Source organism: Corvus kubaryi, unplaced genomic scaffold, assembly GCF_017639235.1.
Source record: "Corvus kubaryi isolate FWS band 111438036 unplaced genomic scaffold, C.kubaryi_AGA036_p1.0 split1-73, whole genome shotgun sequence".
Classification (NCBI taxonomy): Eukaryota; Metazoa; Chordata; class Aves; order Passeriformes; family Corvidae; genus Corvus; species Corvus kubaryi.
Window position 1 is genome coordinate 674,815 of NW_024582081.1, and position 18,562 is coordinate 693,376.

Genomic DNA, 18,562 nt, shown 5'->3' on the forward strand with positions numbered 1-18,562 from the left:
ACATGAGCTAATCAAGTGGAAACACAAACTGTTTTCTGACATTGTTATTCTGTGGATGCTGAGCTTCTTCAGAGGGAGCTCAGCAAAAATGCATTTGAAACCTGTCATTATGCTCCATAAAAAGAAGGCAACTGGCAATGCTCCTAATCATTCTTCTGTAGGATTCACAAGCATTACCTTACTCTTTCTAAATAACATATTCTTAAATGGTAATAATCTTGACTATTCAAATAATAAATATCAATAAACCATGAAAAAGCTTATTATTTTCTTACATTATATAAACCCACTACTGCAGTACCATGTATACTCAAATATCTTGTAGGGTAGGGTGTTTGAGGGTATTTCAGTAAGAAATAAATGTATTTTAGAACCACTGTACTACAGCAAGTTACAAAGGCTTGTGACAGAGAGCTATTTTTTACTAGTGGCAGTGATAACCCACTTAGCAGTGACATACAACTAGTGAAGATTGAGCTATGCTCTATACAGGCATATTTTATTGCAGTCCTGAAAAACAGCCCTTATCACAGTTTATGGTATTCTGCTAAGATTATGCTGGTTAGAAAGCTCTTAATCTTCATCATAATTATAGAAGATGAAACTTTTTTTTCCCATTTGAAAGATGCCAGCATTGCTTTCTAGTAAGGTATCAGTGCACTCATTCCAAATTTTAATGGAAGCAAACAGCACATGCTGTTGGAATAAACCTGCTTATTTCACCTACTATTTTGCTTTCAAATCTTAAAGTAACACTTCCTTCTGTCAGCTCTGAGGTGTACTGTCCTTTCTCTCCATCTCACAGGTTTCACATAGTCCTCCACAGGCAGAAGCTGACTTGTCTGTCTTCCTCCTGGAACACAACACCACTCTGGGACCAGAAGGCTGAGCAGAGGCAATGCCAGAAGCAGGGAGAGTCAGAGGCCCCACCTTTGGATGTTTTCAAAACCTGAGTGACCAAGACTGGAGACAGCCCAGTCAAACTAGGAAGTTAGCCTGACTAGAGCAGTGGACTGAAGAAGGTGCCTCCAGAGGTCCTTTCTACCATAAAGCTGCCTTCACTTCCTTTTTCTTTAGCCCCTGAGAAGTGCAAAGGTCTGAGCATAACAATATTATCTCTTATGGTTCTCTGCATACTTCTGTGTCACCTTCTATTCATGCTGAGAATAATATCTGCAAAGGACTACTTGAACAACATACAGGAAGATCTCCCTAGACATAGGAATGTTTTTCTTTCTTATCTCCTAACCTGTAGATTTTGGCAAGCATGAGTCACATATATCCATAAAAAAGCTTAACATTTAATAAATACCTTTTTGAACCTTTCTCCTGTTTTTTGACAATTTCCTTCATCCTATATTTTTATTTGCACATGGATAAAAATCTTGTCACAAGATCCCTGGAGTTCATATACATTACTTTTCCCCCATTATTTCAGTGAAAATAAAAATAAGCAAAAAATTGAAGAAAGAAGGGATTTGATCTCTGCTGAAAAAGGGAGCAGAGGAAGAAAAAGGCAATCAATAGGCTTCAGAATTATTGTGGAGAAATAGGCATGTTTGGAAAGTACAAAATGTTGCAGAAAGCACAAAAAACCACACAAAACCTGCCTTAACAGTTGTTATGTCATTACCTACAATATCTGAAGAGGCAAACTGTATGCTCTATTTATTTTCATTCACCATAAGCACTCTGCATTTAGCAGATGCCAGCATATGTTTTGACTAGAAACACACAAATCTGCTAGGAAATAACCAATAGGTGGAGGAATAAAGACATGTTGAGACACTTGACACTAGCTGGAAGGCAGCAGGACAATCTACCCGCCACAGTAGCCAGCAGAAGTTTAGGAAACAGATGGAAATTCAATTGAGGACTGAAGAGTAATTGTTGAGATGGGGGGGAACCAGTCCCCTACACAGAACAAAAACCAGCTGCACATCCTTTACAGAGAACCCTTTGCAAATCACTCTGAATTGCTAGTGTCTTTTTTAGTATTATTTATAACTCTTCATCACCACAGTTGAGACTGAAGAATTTCTGGTTGGTTGGTTTTTTGTTCAGTTTTTCTGAGAAAATGCACCAAACTCTATAGACATTCAGCTGTGGCCCGCTTCCATGTTGCATTCAGCCCCAAGCACGCCCCACTACCAGCCCTTTATTTATAAATTTTAGCTTTCATATTTTTGAGCTTTACTAGTTCCATACACTCAATTTTATTTTCGTCCTATGCCCATAATTTCATCTTCTGTCATCAAGCCAGAAGAGTCCCCCCTGGAGACTGGAAAGCCACTTGCTCCTTTCCCATACTTTACTGACAGTAATCACAATTCCTGGATCTTGCTTGTGTAGCATTTAAAATGTGCCCCTGGAAATTCCTGAGCACAGGGGCTAAACTGTTGAGCCCAGTCAGATTGCTGAAACCCCTGTTTCAACATGCCAGCATGAGGAAAGAAATATCCTCTGGAAAGCAACAGTTCAAAAGAGCCTCTTCAGTATGCTGTGTAACAATTTATGTAAAACTAGCTGACTGAAAAGAAGAAAAATGCAAGCTGACCAAGAGCAGACTGGACAACTAAGCAACAGAAACAGCCACCAAGAGTTCAGTGATCAATAAAAAAAATTAACTACACTCTACTTAACATCACCCTTCTGTCTCTCAGTATCTTATCCAAAGCAAAATAACACAGATTTTATTCTAGTGAAAGCAATTAATAATAATTTAAAAGGATATCTTTCAACTATCCCCCAATCAGGAAAAGCTCCCTCACAGATATTGATAGAAAAAACCAATATGCATTAAATTCAATATTGAAAACTTAGTTACCAAAGAATACTTGCAAAGATGCATGTTTGAAGTATTTCCCACTTTATGTCACTATTACCATGGGAAAAAACGCACACAAACTGCTTAACTGATAAGGATCCTGGAATGTCTCTGGTGTAAATAAGAAGAGAAGAAAGAGAATTGAGATCTCCCACCTGCATCCCTCTGCTCCTTCAGCAGCAATAATGTGCAGATTAAACCACAAATTTCATTTATTAGACATTAATGTGAAGGCATTTAAAGCTTTATAACAGGAAAGAAGGCTAAATTAATGCCATCTTCAACGTGTGAAAAAATAAGAGACTGTTCAGCGGCAGGAACAAGCTCAAACATGGTGATGAGAAAATTAACTGACCAATTCATTAGCCACAAAAAGCACCTCATTTGAATACAACTTAAAAAATCATTGACGTTGCTTCTGTTGCTTGTATTTGCTAGGAGCCTGAGCTACCCTCCATGTAGCAAGATATTTTCCTCACACTTCTGTGACACTTCTTATAGAGTTAATCCTGATTTTTCCTGGGCTAGAGAAGACTATACATTAAAGCAGCATGCATTTAGGGCTCAGCCCTGTAGCATGTTGAGTACTCTGGCCCCTGGCCACCAGAGCACTTAGGCACATGTTTTATTTTAAACACATGAGCAGTTCTGCTGAAATTCAGAGAGAAAGTCACAGTATGGAAAGGGCCAGATTATGCTTTGCAAATGTGAAGCCATATTAAAAATGAGTAAAGCTATTTAAAAGTAACACAATTATTTCCCTGAATCAGGCAAATCTATCCTGGTAGACAAGATGTTCTACAACACATTAATAGGGTCAGAGAGGTCTCTCAGCCCCATTCATGGCTCAGGTGTGCTCCCAAATTTGACAAGCATGAAAAAAATACTGTGAGCATTCAAAGTTACGCAATATCATTCACTGCCACCAAAAACAAAAAGAAAGGCAGAAACTGAAACCTGAAGGATGTCCTCAATTCTTGTCCAGCTTGCAGGGTTCTGAGCCACGAAGGATGCCTGTGCCCTTCACACAAGTGTTCAAGCTTACACTACCTTTTAACAACTACCCAGGTCTGGCAAATGTCTTTCCTTTTCACCACTGACATAAGCAATAGAACTGCATGAATTATTGCCTGAAAATGTTATTAACATTTCAATGTTAAAATTACACTGTGTCAAGCTGCAGACAAAAAAAAAAAGTTGAATTTACAGACTACAGAAGATTTCTGTAGACTCAGTGCTTTGAGGATTTAAAAAAAAAAAAAAAGACATCAAGACCATTTTTACCTGTGTACCTAAATCTTTACTTATCTTTCAGATTAAAAAACACCCCAACTTATTATTGTGTGCTATTATGATCATATTTCCTGAAATTTGAATGTTACATAATGCATCAGTTTTATTTGAAAACAAATCTGCTTTTAATTTTGAGAACACAAATTAATGCTAGCATATTTTATATCTCTTGCTCAAACACATCAGAAACAATTTAAATAATTTTTGTTGCATATTGTAATCTGCACCTTGAGTGACAACCTCTGCACTGTTTATCAGCTTAGAGGGATGAGATAATAAATAACCCCCTGCTTCAAGCAGTATTTTATAATGCAAAATGTCACAGCTCTGTAAAGCAGTGCTAGCACATCTTAGCAAATTGTTGTATCGATGACATTTTAAAACTAGAGAACAGGAATTTTAAGCTAAGAGATCAACAACATTCTGCTCTTCATTTTGCAGCACATAAAAGTGTAATGCTTCCATCCCTGCAGCTGAGAGCACCTTAGTTTCTTCAGCACCATTGTATTAAAAATAAAATTAAATTTTAAAAAGAAAGGAAAAGTCTAATTACAAAAGCTTTAAATTTTCAGTAACTGCTGGTATATACAATGAATGTCCCCACTCTTCCCCCAACGAAATTCTCACTCGTTTTACCAGGTTTGATGGGCAACAGTGATTGAGAAACTTGGTTGAAGGCTTTGGGTTTCCTAATGAAGGGATCAAACAACATGCACCTGAGCCACAGGTTGCACAGACCTCTGGTATCTGTACAAAATCTTGCAGCTGAAAGGAAAAGTTAGGACAGGATCTTGAGAAGCAGGCTCCAGGTAACAGTTCATGCCAGCCCCTGGGACACACGGTGTCTCTCAGCTACCTGGGACAGACCCACCATCCCTGATTCTAAGGAATTGCTTGGTTTGGAAAAGCCCTCTGTGGTCCCTAAGTGCCATATCTACATTTCTTTTCAATACCTCCAGGACTGGTGACTCCCACCACTTCCCTGGGCAGGCTGTTCCAATCTTTAACAACCCTTCAGTGAAGGTTGTTGTCAGATGCAAAATACTTCAAATCACTGAGAAAAAAAAAAAAAAAAAAAAAAATTTTAACATCTTCCTTTTTAACATCTATAGCTGTTCTTTTTTTTTTTTCCCCCATGCCAAGACACTTCAAATGCCTTTCAGGTGCTGAAACACTGTCACTATGGCAGCTGTGACGTACACTGTTCAGAAGAATGATTTCAATAGACTTGCCCAGTGCTGTGAGACCTCTGTTTATAACTTTTTTCTTGCCTCACCCTATAGTGCTTAACTCTATCAGTTCTCACCAACCCAACAGATTAGATTACTAAATCCTGACAGCCTGTAGAAAAAGACTCAGTTTGAGACACCACACTACCCATTCTGCTTTTCCTGATGCCAGAGGCTGCTCTGTAAAAGAGCTGCAGATGGGAAGTTCTATATTTTCTTGTTTTAAGGGGGATCCCATATGGATAAATAATGCTGTTCTTTGGATGTGATTTGACTTGGCTGACAATGAATCAGTTCTGCTGCATTGCTATGCCATCCTGTCTCACTGGTCTCTGATAAATTACTGAAGCAGGTACACTCCTAAAAGCCACCTGTGAACCACGGTCGGCACATATACAGATCTAGCAAGGTGAGCTTCAGATACTCAGGTGCATAATAGCAAAGGGTCATATGACTCATTTAATAAATTCATTATTTATATTTCAGAGTTTTCTGCATAATTCAATTGCACTAATGATGAAGAGCTTCTCTTCTAACTCCTAAACTACATTTATACATAATTTATAAAATTACTCCTTCATTTAATGAGTGTTGTTCTTCATTAAGGAAAAAAAAAAACCAAACCAAAACAACCAACAAACCCACCCTAAATCAGCACCTCAACAAAAGCCAAAACAGTCTGAAAAATGACTAGTAGAAACAAACTAAGCAATAACCAGTTTAGATACATAAATAAGGGAAAAAACAAAGACTGCTATCTCTTTCTGTATAAAAGCAGAAGCAAAGATAAAGCAAAGACTTGATCAAGTCAGAACTAAGTAAATACTGAAGAGGTCCATTAAAAGAAAATCAGAAAAAATAAAGGTGAATTTCTATTCAGGTTGAAGCCCACTTTAAACCTCATTTGGTCATCAATTTAACCTTTTATTTTGTCAAATCACTGACTACAAACAGGAAACAAACCCAAGCCAACTCAGACTTACAAAAAATGCTGTTACTGCTGAATGAGCTCAGGAGTGAGCGACACAAGTGGTCAGGCCTTACCAGCAAACAGGGGGACAGGAGCTGTGCTGGAGAGCAGTGCTAAGTCTGGACAACATCCCCTCTGCACTGCACCTGCCAATGCCTGGGAGACACAGCCCAGGCTCCCCTGCAGAAAGTCAGGTTACAAATCAAGCCTTCTAGGCACCATTTAAATGCTTTTGTTGTAGCATTGCATTAAGCTACACTGGCGTGGCACAGCTCAGGACTGGCTTTCCGTCCTGCTATGTGGCACAGCTGCTGAGTACCCCCCACTGCAGTGTGGAATCAGATTTTGGGCAGGCACACCCGCTAGCCCCAACCTCTGATGAAAAACAAGGAGATGGTGGGCTAAGCAAAGAAAACTAACCATGTCAGTATCACAGCTGATGAAACCAACTGCTTTCGTGCTGCTAGTGCTGGGACAGGAAGAGACTTCATCACACGTCGACACAAGCAAATGCTAGATGTTGTATCATACCTTCCATTACACATTGCTGTAATTCCTTCTGCAAGCCATAGTCCATTTCTACAAATAAAGGTTACTTCCAAACTGATTTTCAACTGACCAAGACAGTCCAAAACACCTTACTAAGGTTAGTAACTGTTCTCCTGACCTGATTTTAAAAGATCATTTTAGATCAGATCAGACTAGACATGGTTTGAAAAAAAAAATTATAAGGAACATATTTACAGACTTTTACTAAAGGAAAAGCTGAATTGCAGCATAATTCAAAAACATCAACACACTCCACTTGATCTAAATTTGATGAGTTTATAGATCGTTTGATACACTGCCAGTTTCTCCTCTGTTTGAAGTCCTGAAAATCACTCCTTACCAGTTGATATTAGTTCACATACTTTAACTTTGCCCTTTCGAATTCAAGTAAATGATAAAATCTCCACAGTGAAGTACAAAGAAGTTGAGACAACTACCACCACTCTACACCAGATTAACCAAGAGGAGTTAATCAGAACAGTTTGCACATTTGAGCAAGTACTTATAAACCAGAGATAAGTAAATATATATAGAGTCACCTGCTTTGTTCGTATTTGGTATGACCCACAAGATGTGTCTAGAAAAGACTCACAGCAGCAAAAACAATGGAGAGCTCAGACAGCTAATTAATACCGCTAATTTAACTTGTACCCTAACACACCACTTACTGTTATCTGCACTCCATCAGAGAGGAGATGGTGACAGCTCTCAAGCATTGCTAGTAAATTATTTTCATTTTGCCCTTTCCCTCATAAACAAAACATCCAGAAGCTGCTTTACCTACTTTCTAAGAAAGAGATTTCCAAAGAAACACTCCTCCCTCCTCCCTTTATACCTGATTTCTGCTCTATTTATACCTCCAGTATGTACAAGAGCACACAAACTAGCAACTGAACTGATTTTCACGTTTTTTCCACAGTCACAGACGTTTAAAATTATTCTCACCTATTCTTTTCCTGGATTATGTATTTTAAGGTATCCATAAGTAGAGAACAAGCCCCACAGCTGCAGTAAAAACGTAAGACATAATGCTAGGTTATCACTTATCACAGTGAGACACTTGTTTTCCCCAGATCTCAGGGATCTGCCAAAATTTAAGACACTACAAAAGAGCTCTTACAAACTTCCTGTGGATATCACAAAAGTGAAGTAACCTCTTGAAAAAGGTGGCTTCTCTATCTTTTAAATAAATTTTTAACTTCATTTTCTCACCTATGAACAGCTACAAGTCCTGAAGTCATAAAATAAAACTAAGCCATGGGGCTTGCCTTTGGAACCTCAGTGTCAGCTTCTGCTGGGCAGTTACAGTTTCATGATAGCCAGCCCTGTTTTATCTTTGCCTTTTGTTTCCTCAAATGCCTGTTCCTTCCATTTTCCTGCACCTTGAGACCCTCTGAAACAATGACAGACTTTTCCTACCAAGCTTGTGCCAGGGCACAGCAACTCCACTCTCAGTAGTCAGGGGAGTATGATCTCTGAAATGAGGTGGGTTGAGCCAACAGAGAAGTGCTCACATATTTGGAAGCCACATTCTTTTACCAAAATAGAAGCACTTTGAAGCTCTTACTTCTCATGCTTAATACAATTCCTCACGTGATCTGGGTGGCACATGAAGATTCACCCAGATGTATCAGTTAATCATGGATAATGGTTCATTACACTGGAATCCCCACCAATACTAAATGGGCGAGGGTGGGGTAAAGGTGATGGTTTATTGGTTTTTAACTGACATAACACAAAAACCCTCTCTGGGAAAAACAAGATAGTTTTACAGTTAATGTATTGGAAAAGCAGTGTGGATTTCATTACTGTGGCAAGAAAATCATTCACAGATTTTAATGTTATTTTAGGACACTGCAAAAAATTAACGTGAACATGGGAAACTTACAAAAACCTCTGTTTTCAAAATCTTCCTGGAAACTCACAGTTCCTAATGAATGGGTAGGCATGGGCAAAATACTGCTGAGATAGTAACCTCTGTGCTGCCTGGGGCTCAGACAGGGGAGGAGGGAAATGGGGAGCACATTCAGCTGCAGTGTGGACTGAGCTCTTCTCAAGTCTGGTGATTCAATGCTTTTCCTGGCTGGAATAGTCAATCACAAAATCATTTCTCGTCTTAGTTGATTTTTCACCTCTCACATCAGGAAAATGAAACCTTAAGGGTAAACTAGAGAATTTGAAAGAAATATTATAGCTCTATAGTTCATCAAGTCTGAGAAGTGATCAATTCTTCCAATAATTTAGTCCAGACGAAGCACAGGCACCTTTTTAGGAGTGTTGTATCAACACCTTTGAACTAAAACATTCCTTGCAGCAGAATAACCAGATAATGACCAATTTGAACAAGAATATTGGTGTCTTGCTTTGACTTTCTTCTCCTACGTGACAAATTTAAGTGAAGGGAGATGAAAAGGACAGGAAAAGTGAAAGAGCTTTATTTCAGTCCTTCAAATAGTTAGGATCTTATCAGTAATCACACACCGTATAATCATGAATTCAATCTAAAATGCGTAGAACACTGGGAGCAAAAATAAAAGTCAAACATAATCAAAAACTCTGTCAACAATGATATGGCTCACAAAAACGTGGTAAAAAAGCAGCTGCATAAAACAGTTTACAAGCAAGGTTTATAGCTTTCTTTAACCAAATAGAGGGGGAAGTCAGTGTTAGCAGTCTCGTAATATTCACTGAGGTGATGATATGACAGCGTTATTTATCCTCTGAAATAACAATGACACAGCCCTCCCACGGATAGCCGTGCAGTTACATGCTCCTTTCTTCCACCTCTGTCACCCACAAAGACTGGGAGCACTGGATGATGTCACCCCATGTGCAGTCACCCTGTTCATCCAAAACACGGAAATTAAATCACCCCTTGTGAATCATTTCTCCCAAGCTCTAGTTCTTCTGGTTTTAAAAATCTGTATTAGAACTTTAACAAATATGGTGAAATTGTGCTTGAATCAGCTCAAGTATGTATATCTGCCAAACAAAAGAAATTCTGTGAGTATTCCTGCTCCACAGCTGACTCACATGCACATGATTATTTTATGGCCTTGCTTGGAGTCAACATAAAGTTCACTTGCACTGCAATTTAAATTACCTCCAAATCTCTTTTGGCAAGAACAACTTCCCATAGTAACTACTCTTTAGAGACCAGATTTTCTAACACCAACACCTGAATTCATTTAATCTGAGCTTTTCAGACTCATTGCCATCACCTGCTGTAGATGCTAATGTGTTGCTTCAGGCTGTTGTTGGAAAGTTTGATGCCTCAATTCTCACCGGATTTATCACTTTGAGGCAGGTCCTTCACTTCCTCTCCCTGAAGTATAATCACACCCACAATTCCTCTCTTCTCAAAAGCTTTGAGCAACTCTTTCATAGCTGTGTAGCTGGGCAGCATATAAAGCAATAAAATTATTTTCCTAACATAAAAAAATGATCTCTCCTTTTTCTAATGTTGCAAAGACAAAATATCAACAATCTTTCAGGCAGGAAAAGGTGGACCATGAGATATTTTAAGTATCTGTGGTGTTACCTATTTCTAAACGGAATAATTTTTTCCAGGCATTTGAAGCAAAGCCACCTGGAGGAGGGGACACAGCAGCTGCTCACCACAGCCAAGCAACAGAACAGCTTAGAGGAAGAATTAGAGAATGAGAGACTACATAATTGAAATTATTATAAAAAGGTTATAACAAAAGATATAATACAAGCTGAAATCTGGTTGATAACCCAAATTGACACAGTTTGTTTTATCAGTTCAAATCGTTAAACCTTAGTGTTATCTCTCACTCAAAATGCTTCAGCTTTAAAGTGTGGCATTGATTACTTAGAACTATACAAGAAAGTCTTGTATAATGGAGTCAGGCCATTAAGTTCACTTGGCTGAAGGTGAGACTTGGGCTGTAAGTATTAAGTCCTGAAAAGAGCTATATATACTCCAATAGGAAGTAATTTCCACACCACTAAAATGCCCACATTGCTCTGCTGAAGCATTGACTATGTAACAGAGCATCAAAACATCCATTTCACTTAGAAGAGGAAATTAAGACTGTCTACTACATATGAGCAAATACTTTCCAGTAACAAGTAGAAAATGGTTCAAAAAGTCTTACTTCTCTTTTTTTTTAAATTTAAACAAACTCCTAGTTTTAATAAATTTAACATTCTGTTTATATATAAAAAATGCATCAGGTAGCATGCAAAATGGAAAGTGTGTTATTTCCGTGAATGTCAAACCATTGAGTTCTATCATTTTGAGACACCTCTTACGTACTTAAAATGTACAATCCATTTGAACAAGTGTGGTTGCTCCAGAGATGCAATTACTGCAGCTCCAACAAAATAAAATGAACTACAGGAAGCATGGCTTATCTTGGCCTTGTTTTTTAAAATAAGAAATAACAATATTCCATGCACAGAGAATTACCCAGAGAGTAATATATCCCCTTCTATGGTAAGTATCTGAGACAGATGTAAGACAAGAATTGCCTTCTGAAGTTGCCTGCCTCTCCCCATGGACAACTTAGAAACACCAGGTCAATCCCACCTTTATTGTAAAGAACTGAGTAAAAAGAGATACACAGTAATGGATTCAGATTTCAGATAAAGTGTGCAATTAAAAAAAAACCCACATAATTTTAAATGAAAATTATTTTCCAAGTTGGCTCTTCTCCTCTTTTTTTTCCACCCAAACAACTTCATTTTTAAGTGCCTCTGTATAATTTAAACTATTATTTCATCTTTTTATTTATGTACACATTTTTATATATATACACACACCATACAAAAAAATACATCAGTTAATGACACACAAGAAATGAAATTAAGATATAACAGCATAAGTTAATTTTTAGAATAATGAATATCATGTCTCACTAAGACATTGGTACCAATCACTCCAAACCAATATTCTGAAGTCTCTAAATTGTTTCCATATTAGCATGGAAAAGAACTACTTTTGATACTAAATCTATTTATTGCCTCATTTAAGCAAATGATGTAGCAGAAAAATTAAACTTTCCCAAGAGTAATGCTTATACACAGAAACATATAGTCCAAATTAGTAGCTACAAACTGCTGAAAAATGCACTCAATTCACATAAAATACAGTCAGAAGACATGTTTATGTAAAGCTCAAGAAGGCTGTATAATAAAAAAGGAAATAAAATGAGAGGAAAGCTAATAAGATAAAGTATTACAGTGTTTTACAAAAAGCAGAGAAGGATACCAAAGATACTTTTGTCAAAAGCAACACTACAAAAGACACTCCTTAAAGTTTTCAAGATTTGAGCTGGTTTACCCCAACTTTGTTAATTTTCTAGTAAAGAAGGATATCAAAGAGCATTTCACTGAAACCAGTGAGTCTAAAAAGGTGAACATTATCTACAAACATTAGTAATTCTATCAGAAAGTATGACTGCTGTACTTGTGAAAAAGTGCACTGATATAGTTTTGATCTCATTTAGATAGTTCTATCCAAGCTAATCAAATTGCCAATATTTAGATGCTTTCAATGAAAGCAACAAAAAAAGAAAAAAGAAAAAGAAAAACCTGAGCCTTACATAAATTTCTGAATAAATTTGCTCAGATTTAATACAAACCTCATCTGAAAGCAATGAATGCAAAATTGAACTCTGGATGCCTGTTGTAACAGCATGAATTAAACTTATGAATCTCATTCCTCCCCTTCTCAAGCACTTAATTAGTTTTTCAAATGCCTAGATTTTCTTCCCCGAGCTGAGAAGTTGCTTATCAGAAAATCTATCTTTGCTACCAGTTTCTTCTTTCTGCCATTTTTGGTATTGCTGATGCTGGGTACAGGAACAGTCAGTTAGAGGAGATGTAGATACCATATGCATTTGATCAGTTGGAAATCACAGAACTGCAGTGATTCTTACCTGTTTTCCACATTGTGCCTTGAAAAGGCGCTTTTCACATTAGTCTTAAGATATTATGCTAAATGTGAGTACATGTATTTAAAAGTATTCTCTGGTATTAGGTAAACTATACAACAACATTGGTATACTGACATATGAATGAATATGAAATGAAAAATTAATTCTTACCTCATTGTAAAGGTGAATTTCAGCAGCCTATATTTTTCACTAGTTTCATTGGGGACCTGCTGATTGCACAAGAGGCAACAACTGACAGTAAATTAGGCGGAGTGCTAACTTAGCTGATGGCAGTGTCTCTAGCTGGGAAGATGTTCACACTCTCGAGGTTTAAGCCAACAAAAACCTTATGTCCTACCAGGTCCACCCCAGGTATAGAGGTGGGTTCACATCACAGAATAACCCCCAGCATGAGTAGGGACCAGGTGTGGAAGAGAGAGGCAGGAGCCCTGGCAAGGGCAGAAGCCACATCTGCCCTCATCTGGGTGGGCAGTGGTCCTGCCAGGAGTGGGAGGAGCCCTCCCGAGGGCCTTATAGCCACCATGTCCCCAGGTCTTACAAATACTCTTAAGTATTCTAATTATTTAGATGATTGAGGGAAAAAAAAAAGGAATTCAGTTTTTTTAAAACAGTTTCTACTAACTATGATTACTCTGATTATTAAAGGCTTGCTTTCCTCTGCCACAGTTGTGGTCACATGGTTTTAAATATCTCATTATCATATTATTTATTTCAGAATTATGCTTATATAAAAAGCTATTTCCAACATTTCTATTTATATAACATAAACCTCCAAAGCTTCAAAATAATAAGCCTTCAGAAAGGAACTCTACCTGCTATAAATGAAAGAAAAAAGAAAAAAAAAAAGGATTGCTTTAAGCAGCATACTTTGAATCACTTCTGTGACAAACCTGGGAGTTATCAAACTCAGGTGTTTCAGGGATATTAGAAGCACTGCCCGATTCCAACAGTCAATGTCCACCATATAAGAGATTTATATATTTAGCTTTTCTTCAGAAGAAATAAAGTTCCACTTTCTAGGCGTATTTTTGGGTGATTAATTCTAGGTAATTTTTAGGTCCTCAACTTTTCTAGTAAGCAGTTAGCGTATCTTCTCAAGCTAGGTATCCAGAATTAAAACTGTGTAATTGATTACACTGTAAACCAGGCTGCTGTAAGAGTCAGAAGTGCAAGCAGGCAGGAGAGGTGACACAACATGCAGTGATGCCTTGAGAAACATGAAAGGAGAACATCTGGCAGCAGATTTGCCTAGCATTTACAGAGGCTGAAGTAAGAAGAATTCTTTGGTGAATCCCTAGAACTCATCTGTTACCACCAAGAAGAACCCAAGAGAGGTGGTGAGGATGCAGCTGCTGGCATCTCCTGGCCTCCAGACTTGGACAAAAGTGATGTTGGCCAGATCACCTGGACATGTATTTCAGTGCTGTGAGCATGCCAGTGTGAGACCACAAACCAGTAAACTCAGTTACAGATTGTCTAAAATATTCCACCTCTCCCTTCAAAATGGTATCTCACTGAGTTGGTTGCACTAATTTCATGCAGCTCCACAAAGCTTAACTTTGAGGAGAGGAGGTGCTGCTGCTTGGGCACCACGAGCAGTTCATCGCCGATACAGCACTGCTTGATCACACACCATTTAAACACCTCCAGCTTGCCAGGATGCTCCCCTATAAAACTGATAATGGGTTGGGTAGTTCTGCAAATTCTGTACTACATCTTGGTTACCCATTGGAAACTTTACCTTCATAGCAGGAGTATTAAAAAAAAAAACCAAAAAAACCCACTCAAACAGATCTTAAGCACTCAATATATTCTTGTATTATTTTTAATGAGAAAAAAGCCAAAACCAAAACAAACCAAACTAGATTAATATTCTAATGACAAAAATAAACCAAACCAACAGTTTAGTAGTGTTTGCCTGTGGTTTTTTTTACCCTAACAAAACTGGCAAGCTCTTAGTCTTTTGTAGAAAATGGCTGCTGTTGCTTTTTTACAGTAGCACAGTAGAAAAGCTAAAAATTAAATATTAATACATTGAATATATTTTCAAGCAAGCTTGATCAAGCTGTAGACACAGCTTTTTTTTTAAGAGCCTGATGCAGTTAGAAGAGTATAGAATTTAAGCACAACAGTAACATTACCACAGAACCACTTCTGATTCCAAGCAGTTATAAAAAGTTACTATTTTTTTTAAATGCAAAAAGCTCACAGAAGTAGTTACTTGGTACAAATAATTCATTAATTCAGAAGAAAAATATGCAGTAATTCAAAACTTTAGAAAGTGAAAATATTTTCTCCATTCAGATAAAGAAATTGCTTGCAGCATTGGCAATTTAAAGCCAATTCCTATCACACTCATGTTAGGACGCTCTTTAAGAGAAAATGAAATGACACATTGATTCATTGACTAGCACATTTATCAGGACATGCTGATAGCGAATCATTAATCAAGACTCCCTACTAATAGAAAATCATTAGAACAAAGCACATCAGCAGCAATGCCTCTTCAGTTATCAGGCCTTTCTTTAACCAATACCTAACCTTGAGGCTGATTTCTCAGCAGCTTTCAAAGCTTGTATGACATAATTTATTCAAGACCCTTGACATAGTGCAGTCCTTCAGTATCACAACATCAGCTTGAAAATGAAGTACATAAAGGTGGAGGGAAACAAAAGGAAAAGGGCAAAGGGAGTTCTTACTTTATTTGAATGTACTGAAGCATCACGAGTTTAAATTCACCCAAACCAGAAGTTTTCAAGATAAATGTTAACATTATTTCTTTGTTTCTGTCTATTAGCTGCAGGAACCCCAGTTCAGGATATATCTCAGAAGGACTGTGATTACTTTCATAAATAATATGCTTCATTTTGATTCTTCCAGTATACCTGCCATGCCATTTACTCTGTCATCCAAACAAAGGCTGTGATGTGTTCGGACAGCCCTACTAGCAGGTGGCATGGATGGACCCAGGTCCACTGAATCCACCTGTGTGAACTCTGATGGAGCAATGCTCTAAGCAAGACCAATGGCAGTCTAGAGAACCCTGAGTATTTCCACAATAGGCATAAAGCAATGGAAATAACAAAAATTGGTTTTAGTGCTTATTAATGATGCTTTACAGTTAAAATGAAGCAGTGCATTTACAACACCCTTTGTAAATTGTGAGGAGCATCCAGTACAGAGAAGATGAATCAAGAGTTCAGAAGCAGAACCAGACAAAATGCAAGCTTCCACTGTTCAGTGTTGGTACAGGAGGTTTCAGTACATGATTTTTGACAGATTGTTTTGGGTTGAGAAACTAAGATACAGGTCTAGACTTTTACCATGTTTTCTTCTCATTGCCTTTTTTTCCTTCTTTCTTTTCTTTTCCTTTTTTGTTTTTAAGTCAGGTAATAGAATGGAAATCTTAGCAGCTGCTGATGTTGTTTCTTCAAGTGGTTGTCCATACAATATAACACTCAGAAAATACAGCTGGTAAATATTAGGCATACCTGCTATATTTTTTCAATTGATCTTTCTAGAATTATTCAGTCTTCCAAGTAAGTGAAGGCAACTCCATACTAAGAATTCCTTTGTTATTCTTGTAACTTAACATAGGGCCTGAACCACTTATCTTGTTTGTAGATGTCCGCACCTTTAGTGTTTTATATATTCCCTTTTCAATTACCATAAACACCTCCTAAATAGCACCTGGCTTTTGTTCTCTATGACTTTATTTTTCATCCTGTGCTGACTTTGCATATTGAATATCTTTTAAAAAAATCCTTTCAATATTAAAATACCATATGAAATTTCTCAATATATAGCAGACAATTAAGATTTACACTTTTTATTTATTGTTGTTTGGTTTTGGTTTATTTTTTGTTGTTTGGGGTTTGGTTCGTTGGGGGTTTTTTTAAATCTCAGTGCTTTCCAGCAACCAAAAAAACCCCACCAAAGTTGGTATCAGTTGGTCCAAAGCAGAATGAACATCAGAAAGCACTCAACTACAGGCTGATGTGCAATTTTGCATTTCCAGTACTTCTTCCTTGTAAGAGATTCTATTTCCTTTTCGCACAAGTTCTCAAATCCCACTGTGTCCTCTAAAAGCCTGACTTAAGTATCTTAACACACCTTTCTGTAATAGGCTTCCCTGGTCTATCTAATGGGGCATAGGATTTGGGAACAAGCTAGAAATATTATTGCCATTATTATTTTACAGATTTTAAGTATATACTACTGCTTGAATATTGTTTCTTCTCTTGTAGGGTTTGAATTTGATGAGCAAAGCTTACTTATCCTCTAGATATCATTCTGCAAGCTACTGTGGGAATAGTAGAAAATCCTCTAGGTTTCATGTCCTGTGTGATGGCATTCAGTTTACTTCCTGATGCCCACCTCAGCTTTCTCTGGTTAGAAAGAAGCAGTGGAGTAACTGATTGGCCATTTGAGGGCCTGTGTGAGCCTCGAGTGGGTACAGAAGTGAGAGGAGGATGAGGATGCCCTTACACATGGCACATCCTCTTTGCTTGAAGATTTTGACTGCAAAGAGGAACGCTTCTAACAACTAAGAATGCCAAAGCAGTGGTTTTTTAATTGTCAGGACAATGTACAATGACATTTCTTAAACAATTTAAGATGTTATCACACTTTTTTTTTTTTTTAATCTGGCCTCAGTGGAAACACTGTGGATTGGAATGGATTTTGTTCTCCTGCTGGTGGACACAGGGAATAAATGCAGTAAAATGTAGTGTAGCAGACCTCTGCAAAAGGAGACATAATCCTGCAGTATTTACACACATGGGATAGACAGTTTTCTCTGTTTAAAGAAGCTAGTTCTTCCGTCAGACTTGTCACAAAGCCCTGATTTCATGATGAGTCAGTGCACACTCAGGATGCAAAAACAGGCTCAGAAATGTATGGCATATTGCTGATAAGGAAAAAGAGAAAAGAAAAGGTCAAGTCTTTGAAGCAAATCTGCTAATTTGGCAAATACAAAGCCTGGTTAGATAACACTGCAGAACTCAATAAATACCCAGAGCTATGCCTTGTAGAATCAACAGGTGGTCAATAATTCATCAAACAATACCAGGTTTTTCCCCTCAAAAATTTGCAGGTGGAAACAAGCAAGGTGATGCTGTCTTTGCTATTTATCTGGCTCCCTGGTTTCAGAGTTGTATGGTTACTACCTGGGAGACATAATTTGAAATGCAAAGCCAGCTGAAATTGGTAACAGAGAAGTGGCAGAAAATGCCCTCCACAGGATGAGAAAATGTGCTATATTGCTGTCCATTTCTCTGGGTAAATACCCATTTTCACCAAAAATAATAGTAACCAGTTTTCTTGGTAAGTATCTCTATCCACTTACATGGGATATTTAAACACATCTTTCTATTATCAAGTGCAAACACACCTCTAGAAACGGCATTGCTTCTTAGTTCATTACAGTACTTAAGCATATAATAAGAAGAGCCTTGACTAAATCCGTTACGGCATTAGGCAAATTAGTATTTGCCTCTTCTATTCTCTTTACTTTTTTCACTACTTCTGCATGCCTCTAAGAACTCTGGAATCTGGAACAAAAAAAGAAGGATACCTTTCACATCATATCTTTTCTAACCTGAACACTAGACACAAATTTAGGGTAAGAAACATTTACAGGCAAATTTTAACAGTGGCTAAGCAACTATTCCAGACAATTCAGTATCATTCATAATCAAACTCTGGCATAAGAGCCATATCTATCTGAAAAGGAGAAGAGTGAAGAGAGAGGATTTTACCCTCAGTTGCT

At 37.6% G+C, this 18,562-nt stretch overlaps 1 protein-coding gene across 3 annotated transcripts in view; it reads right to left on the minus strand.

Moving 5' to 3' along the window:
• The window catches only part of CHRM3 (cholinergic receptor muscarinic 3), a 264,893-nt gene that overhangs the window by 162,818 nt on the left and 83,513 nt on the right, over positions 1-18,562 (minus strand). Inside the window, exon 3 of one of the 3 annotated variants that reach the window (XR_006013828.1) lies at positions 11,409-17,701. The exons of the other annotated variants lie outside the window; for them this stretch is intronic. The gene's annotated coding sequence lies outside the window, so the exon portion shown is untranslated. Of the gene's footprint in view, positions 1-11,408; positions 17,702-18,562 lie in introns of those variants that run through there. 3 annotated transcript variants of the gene reach the window in all.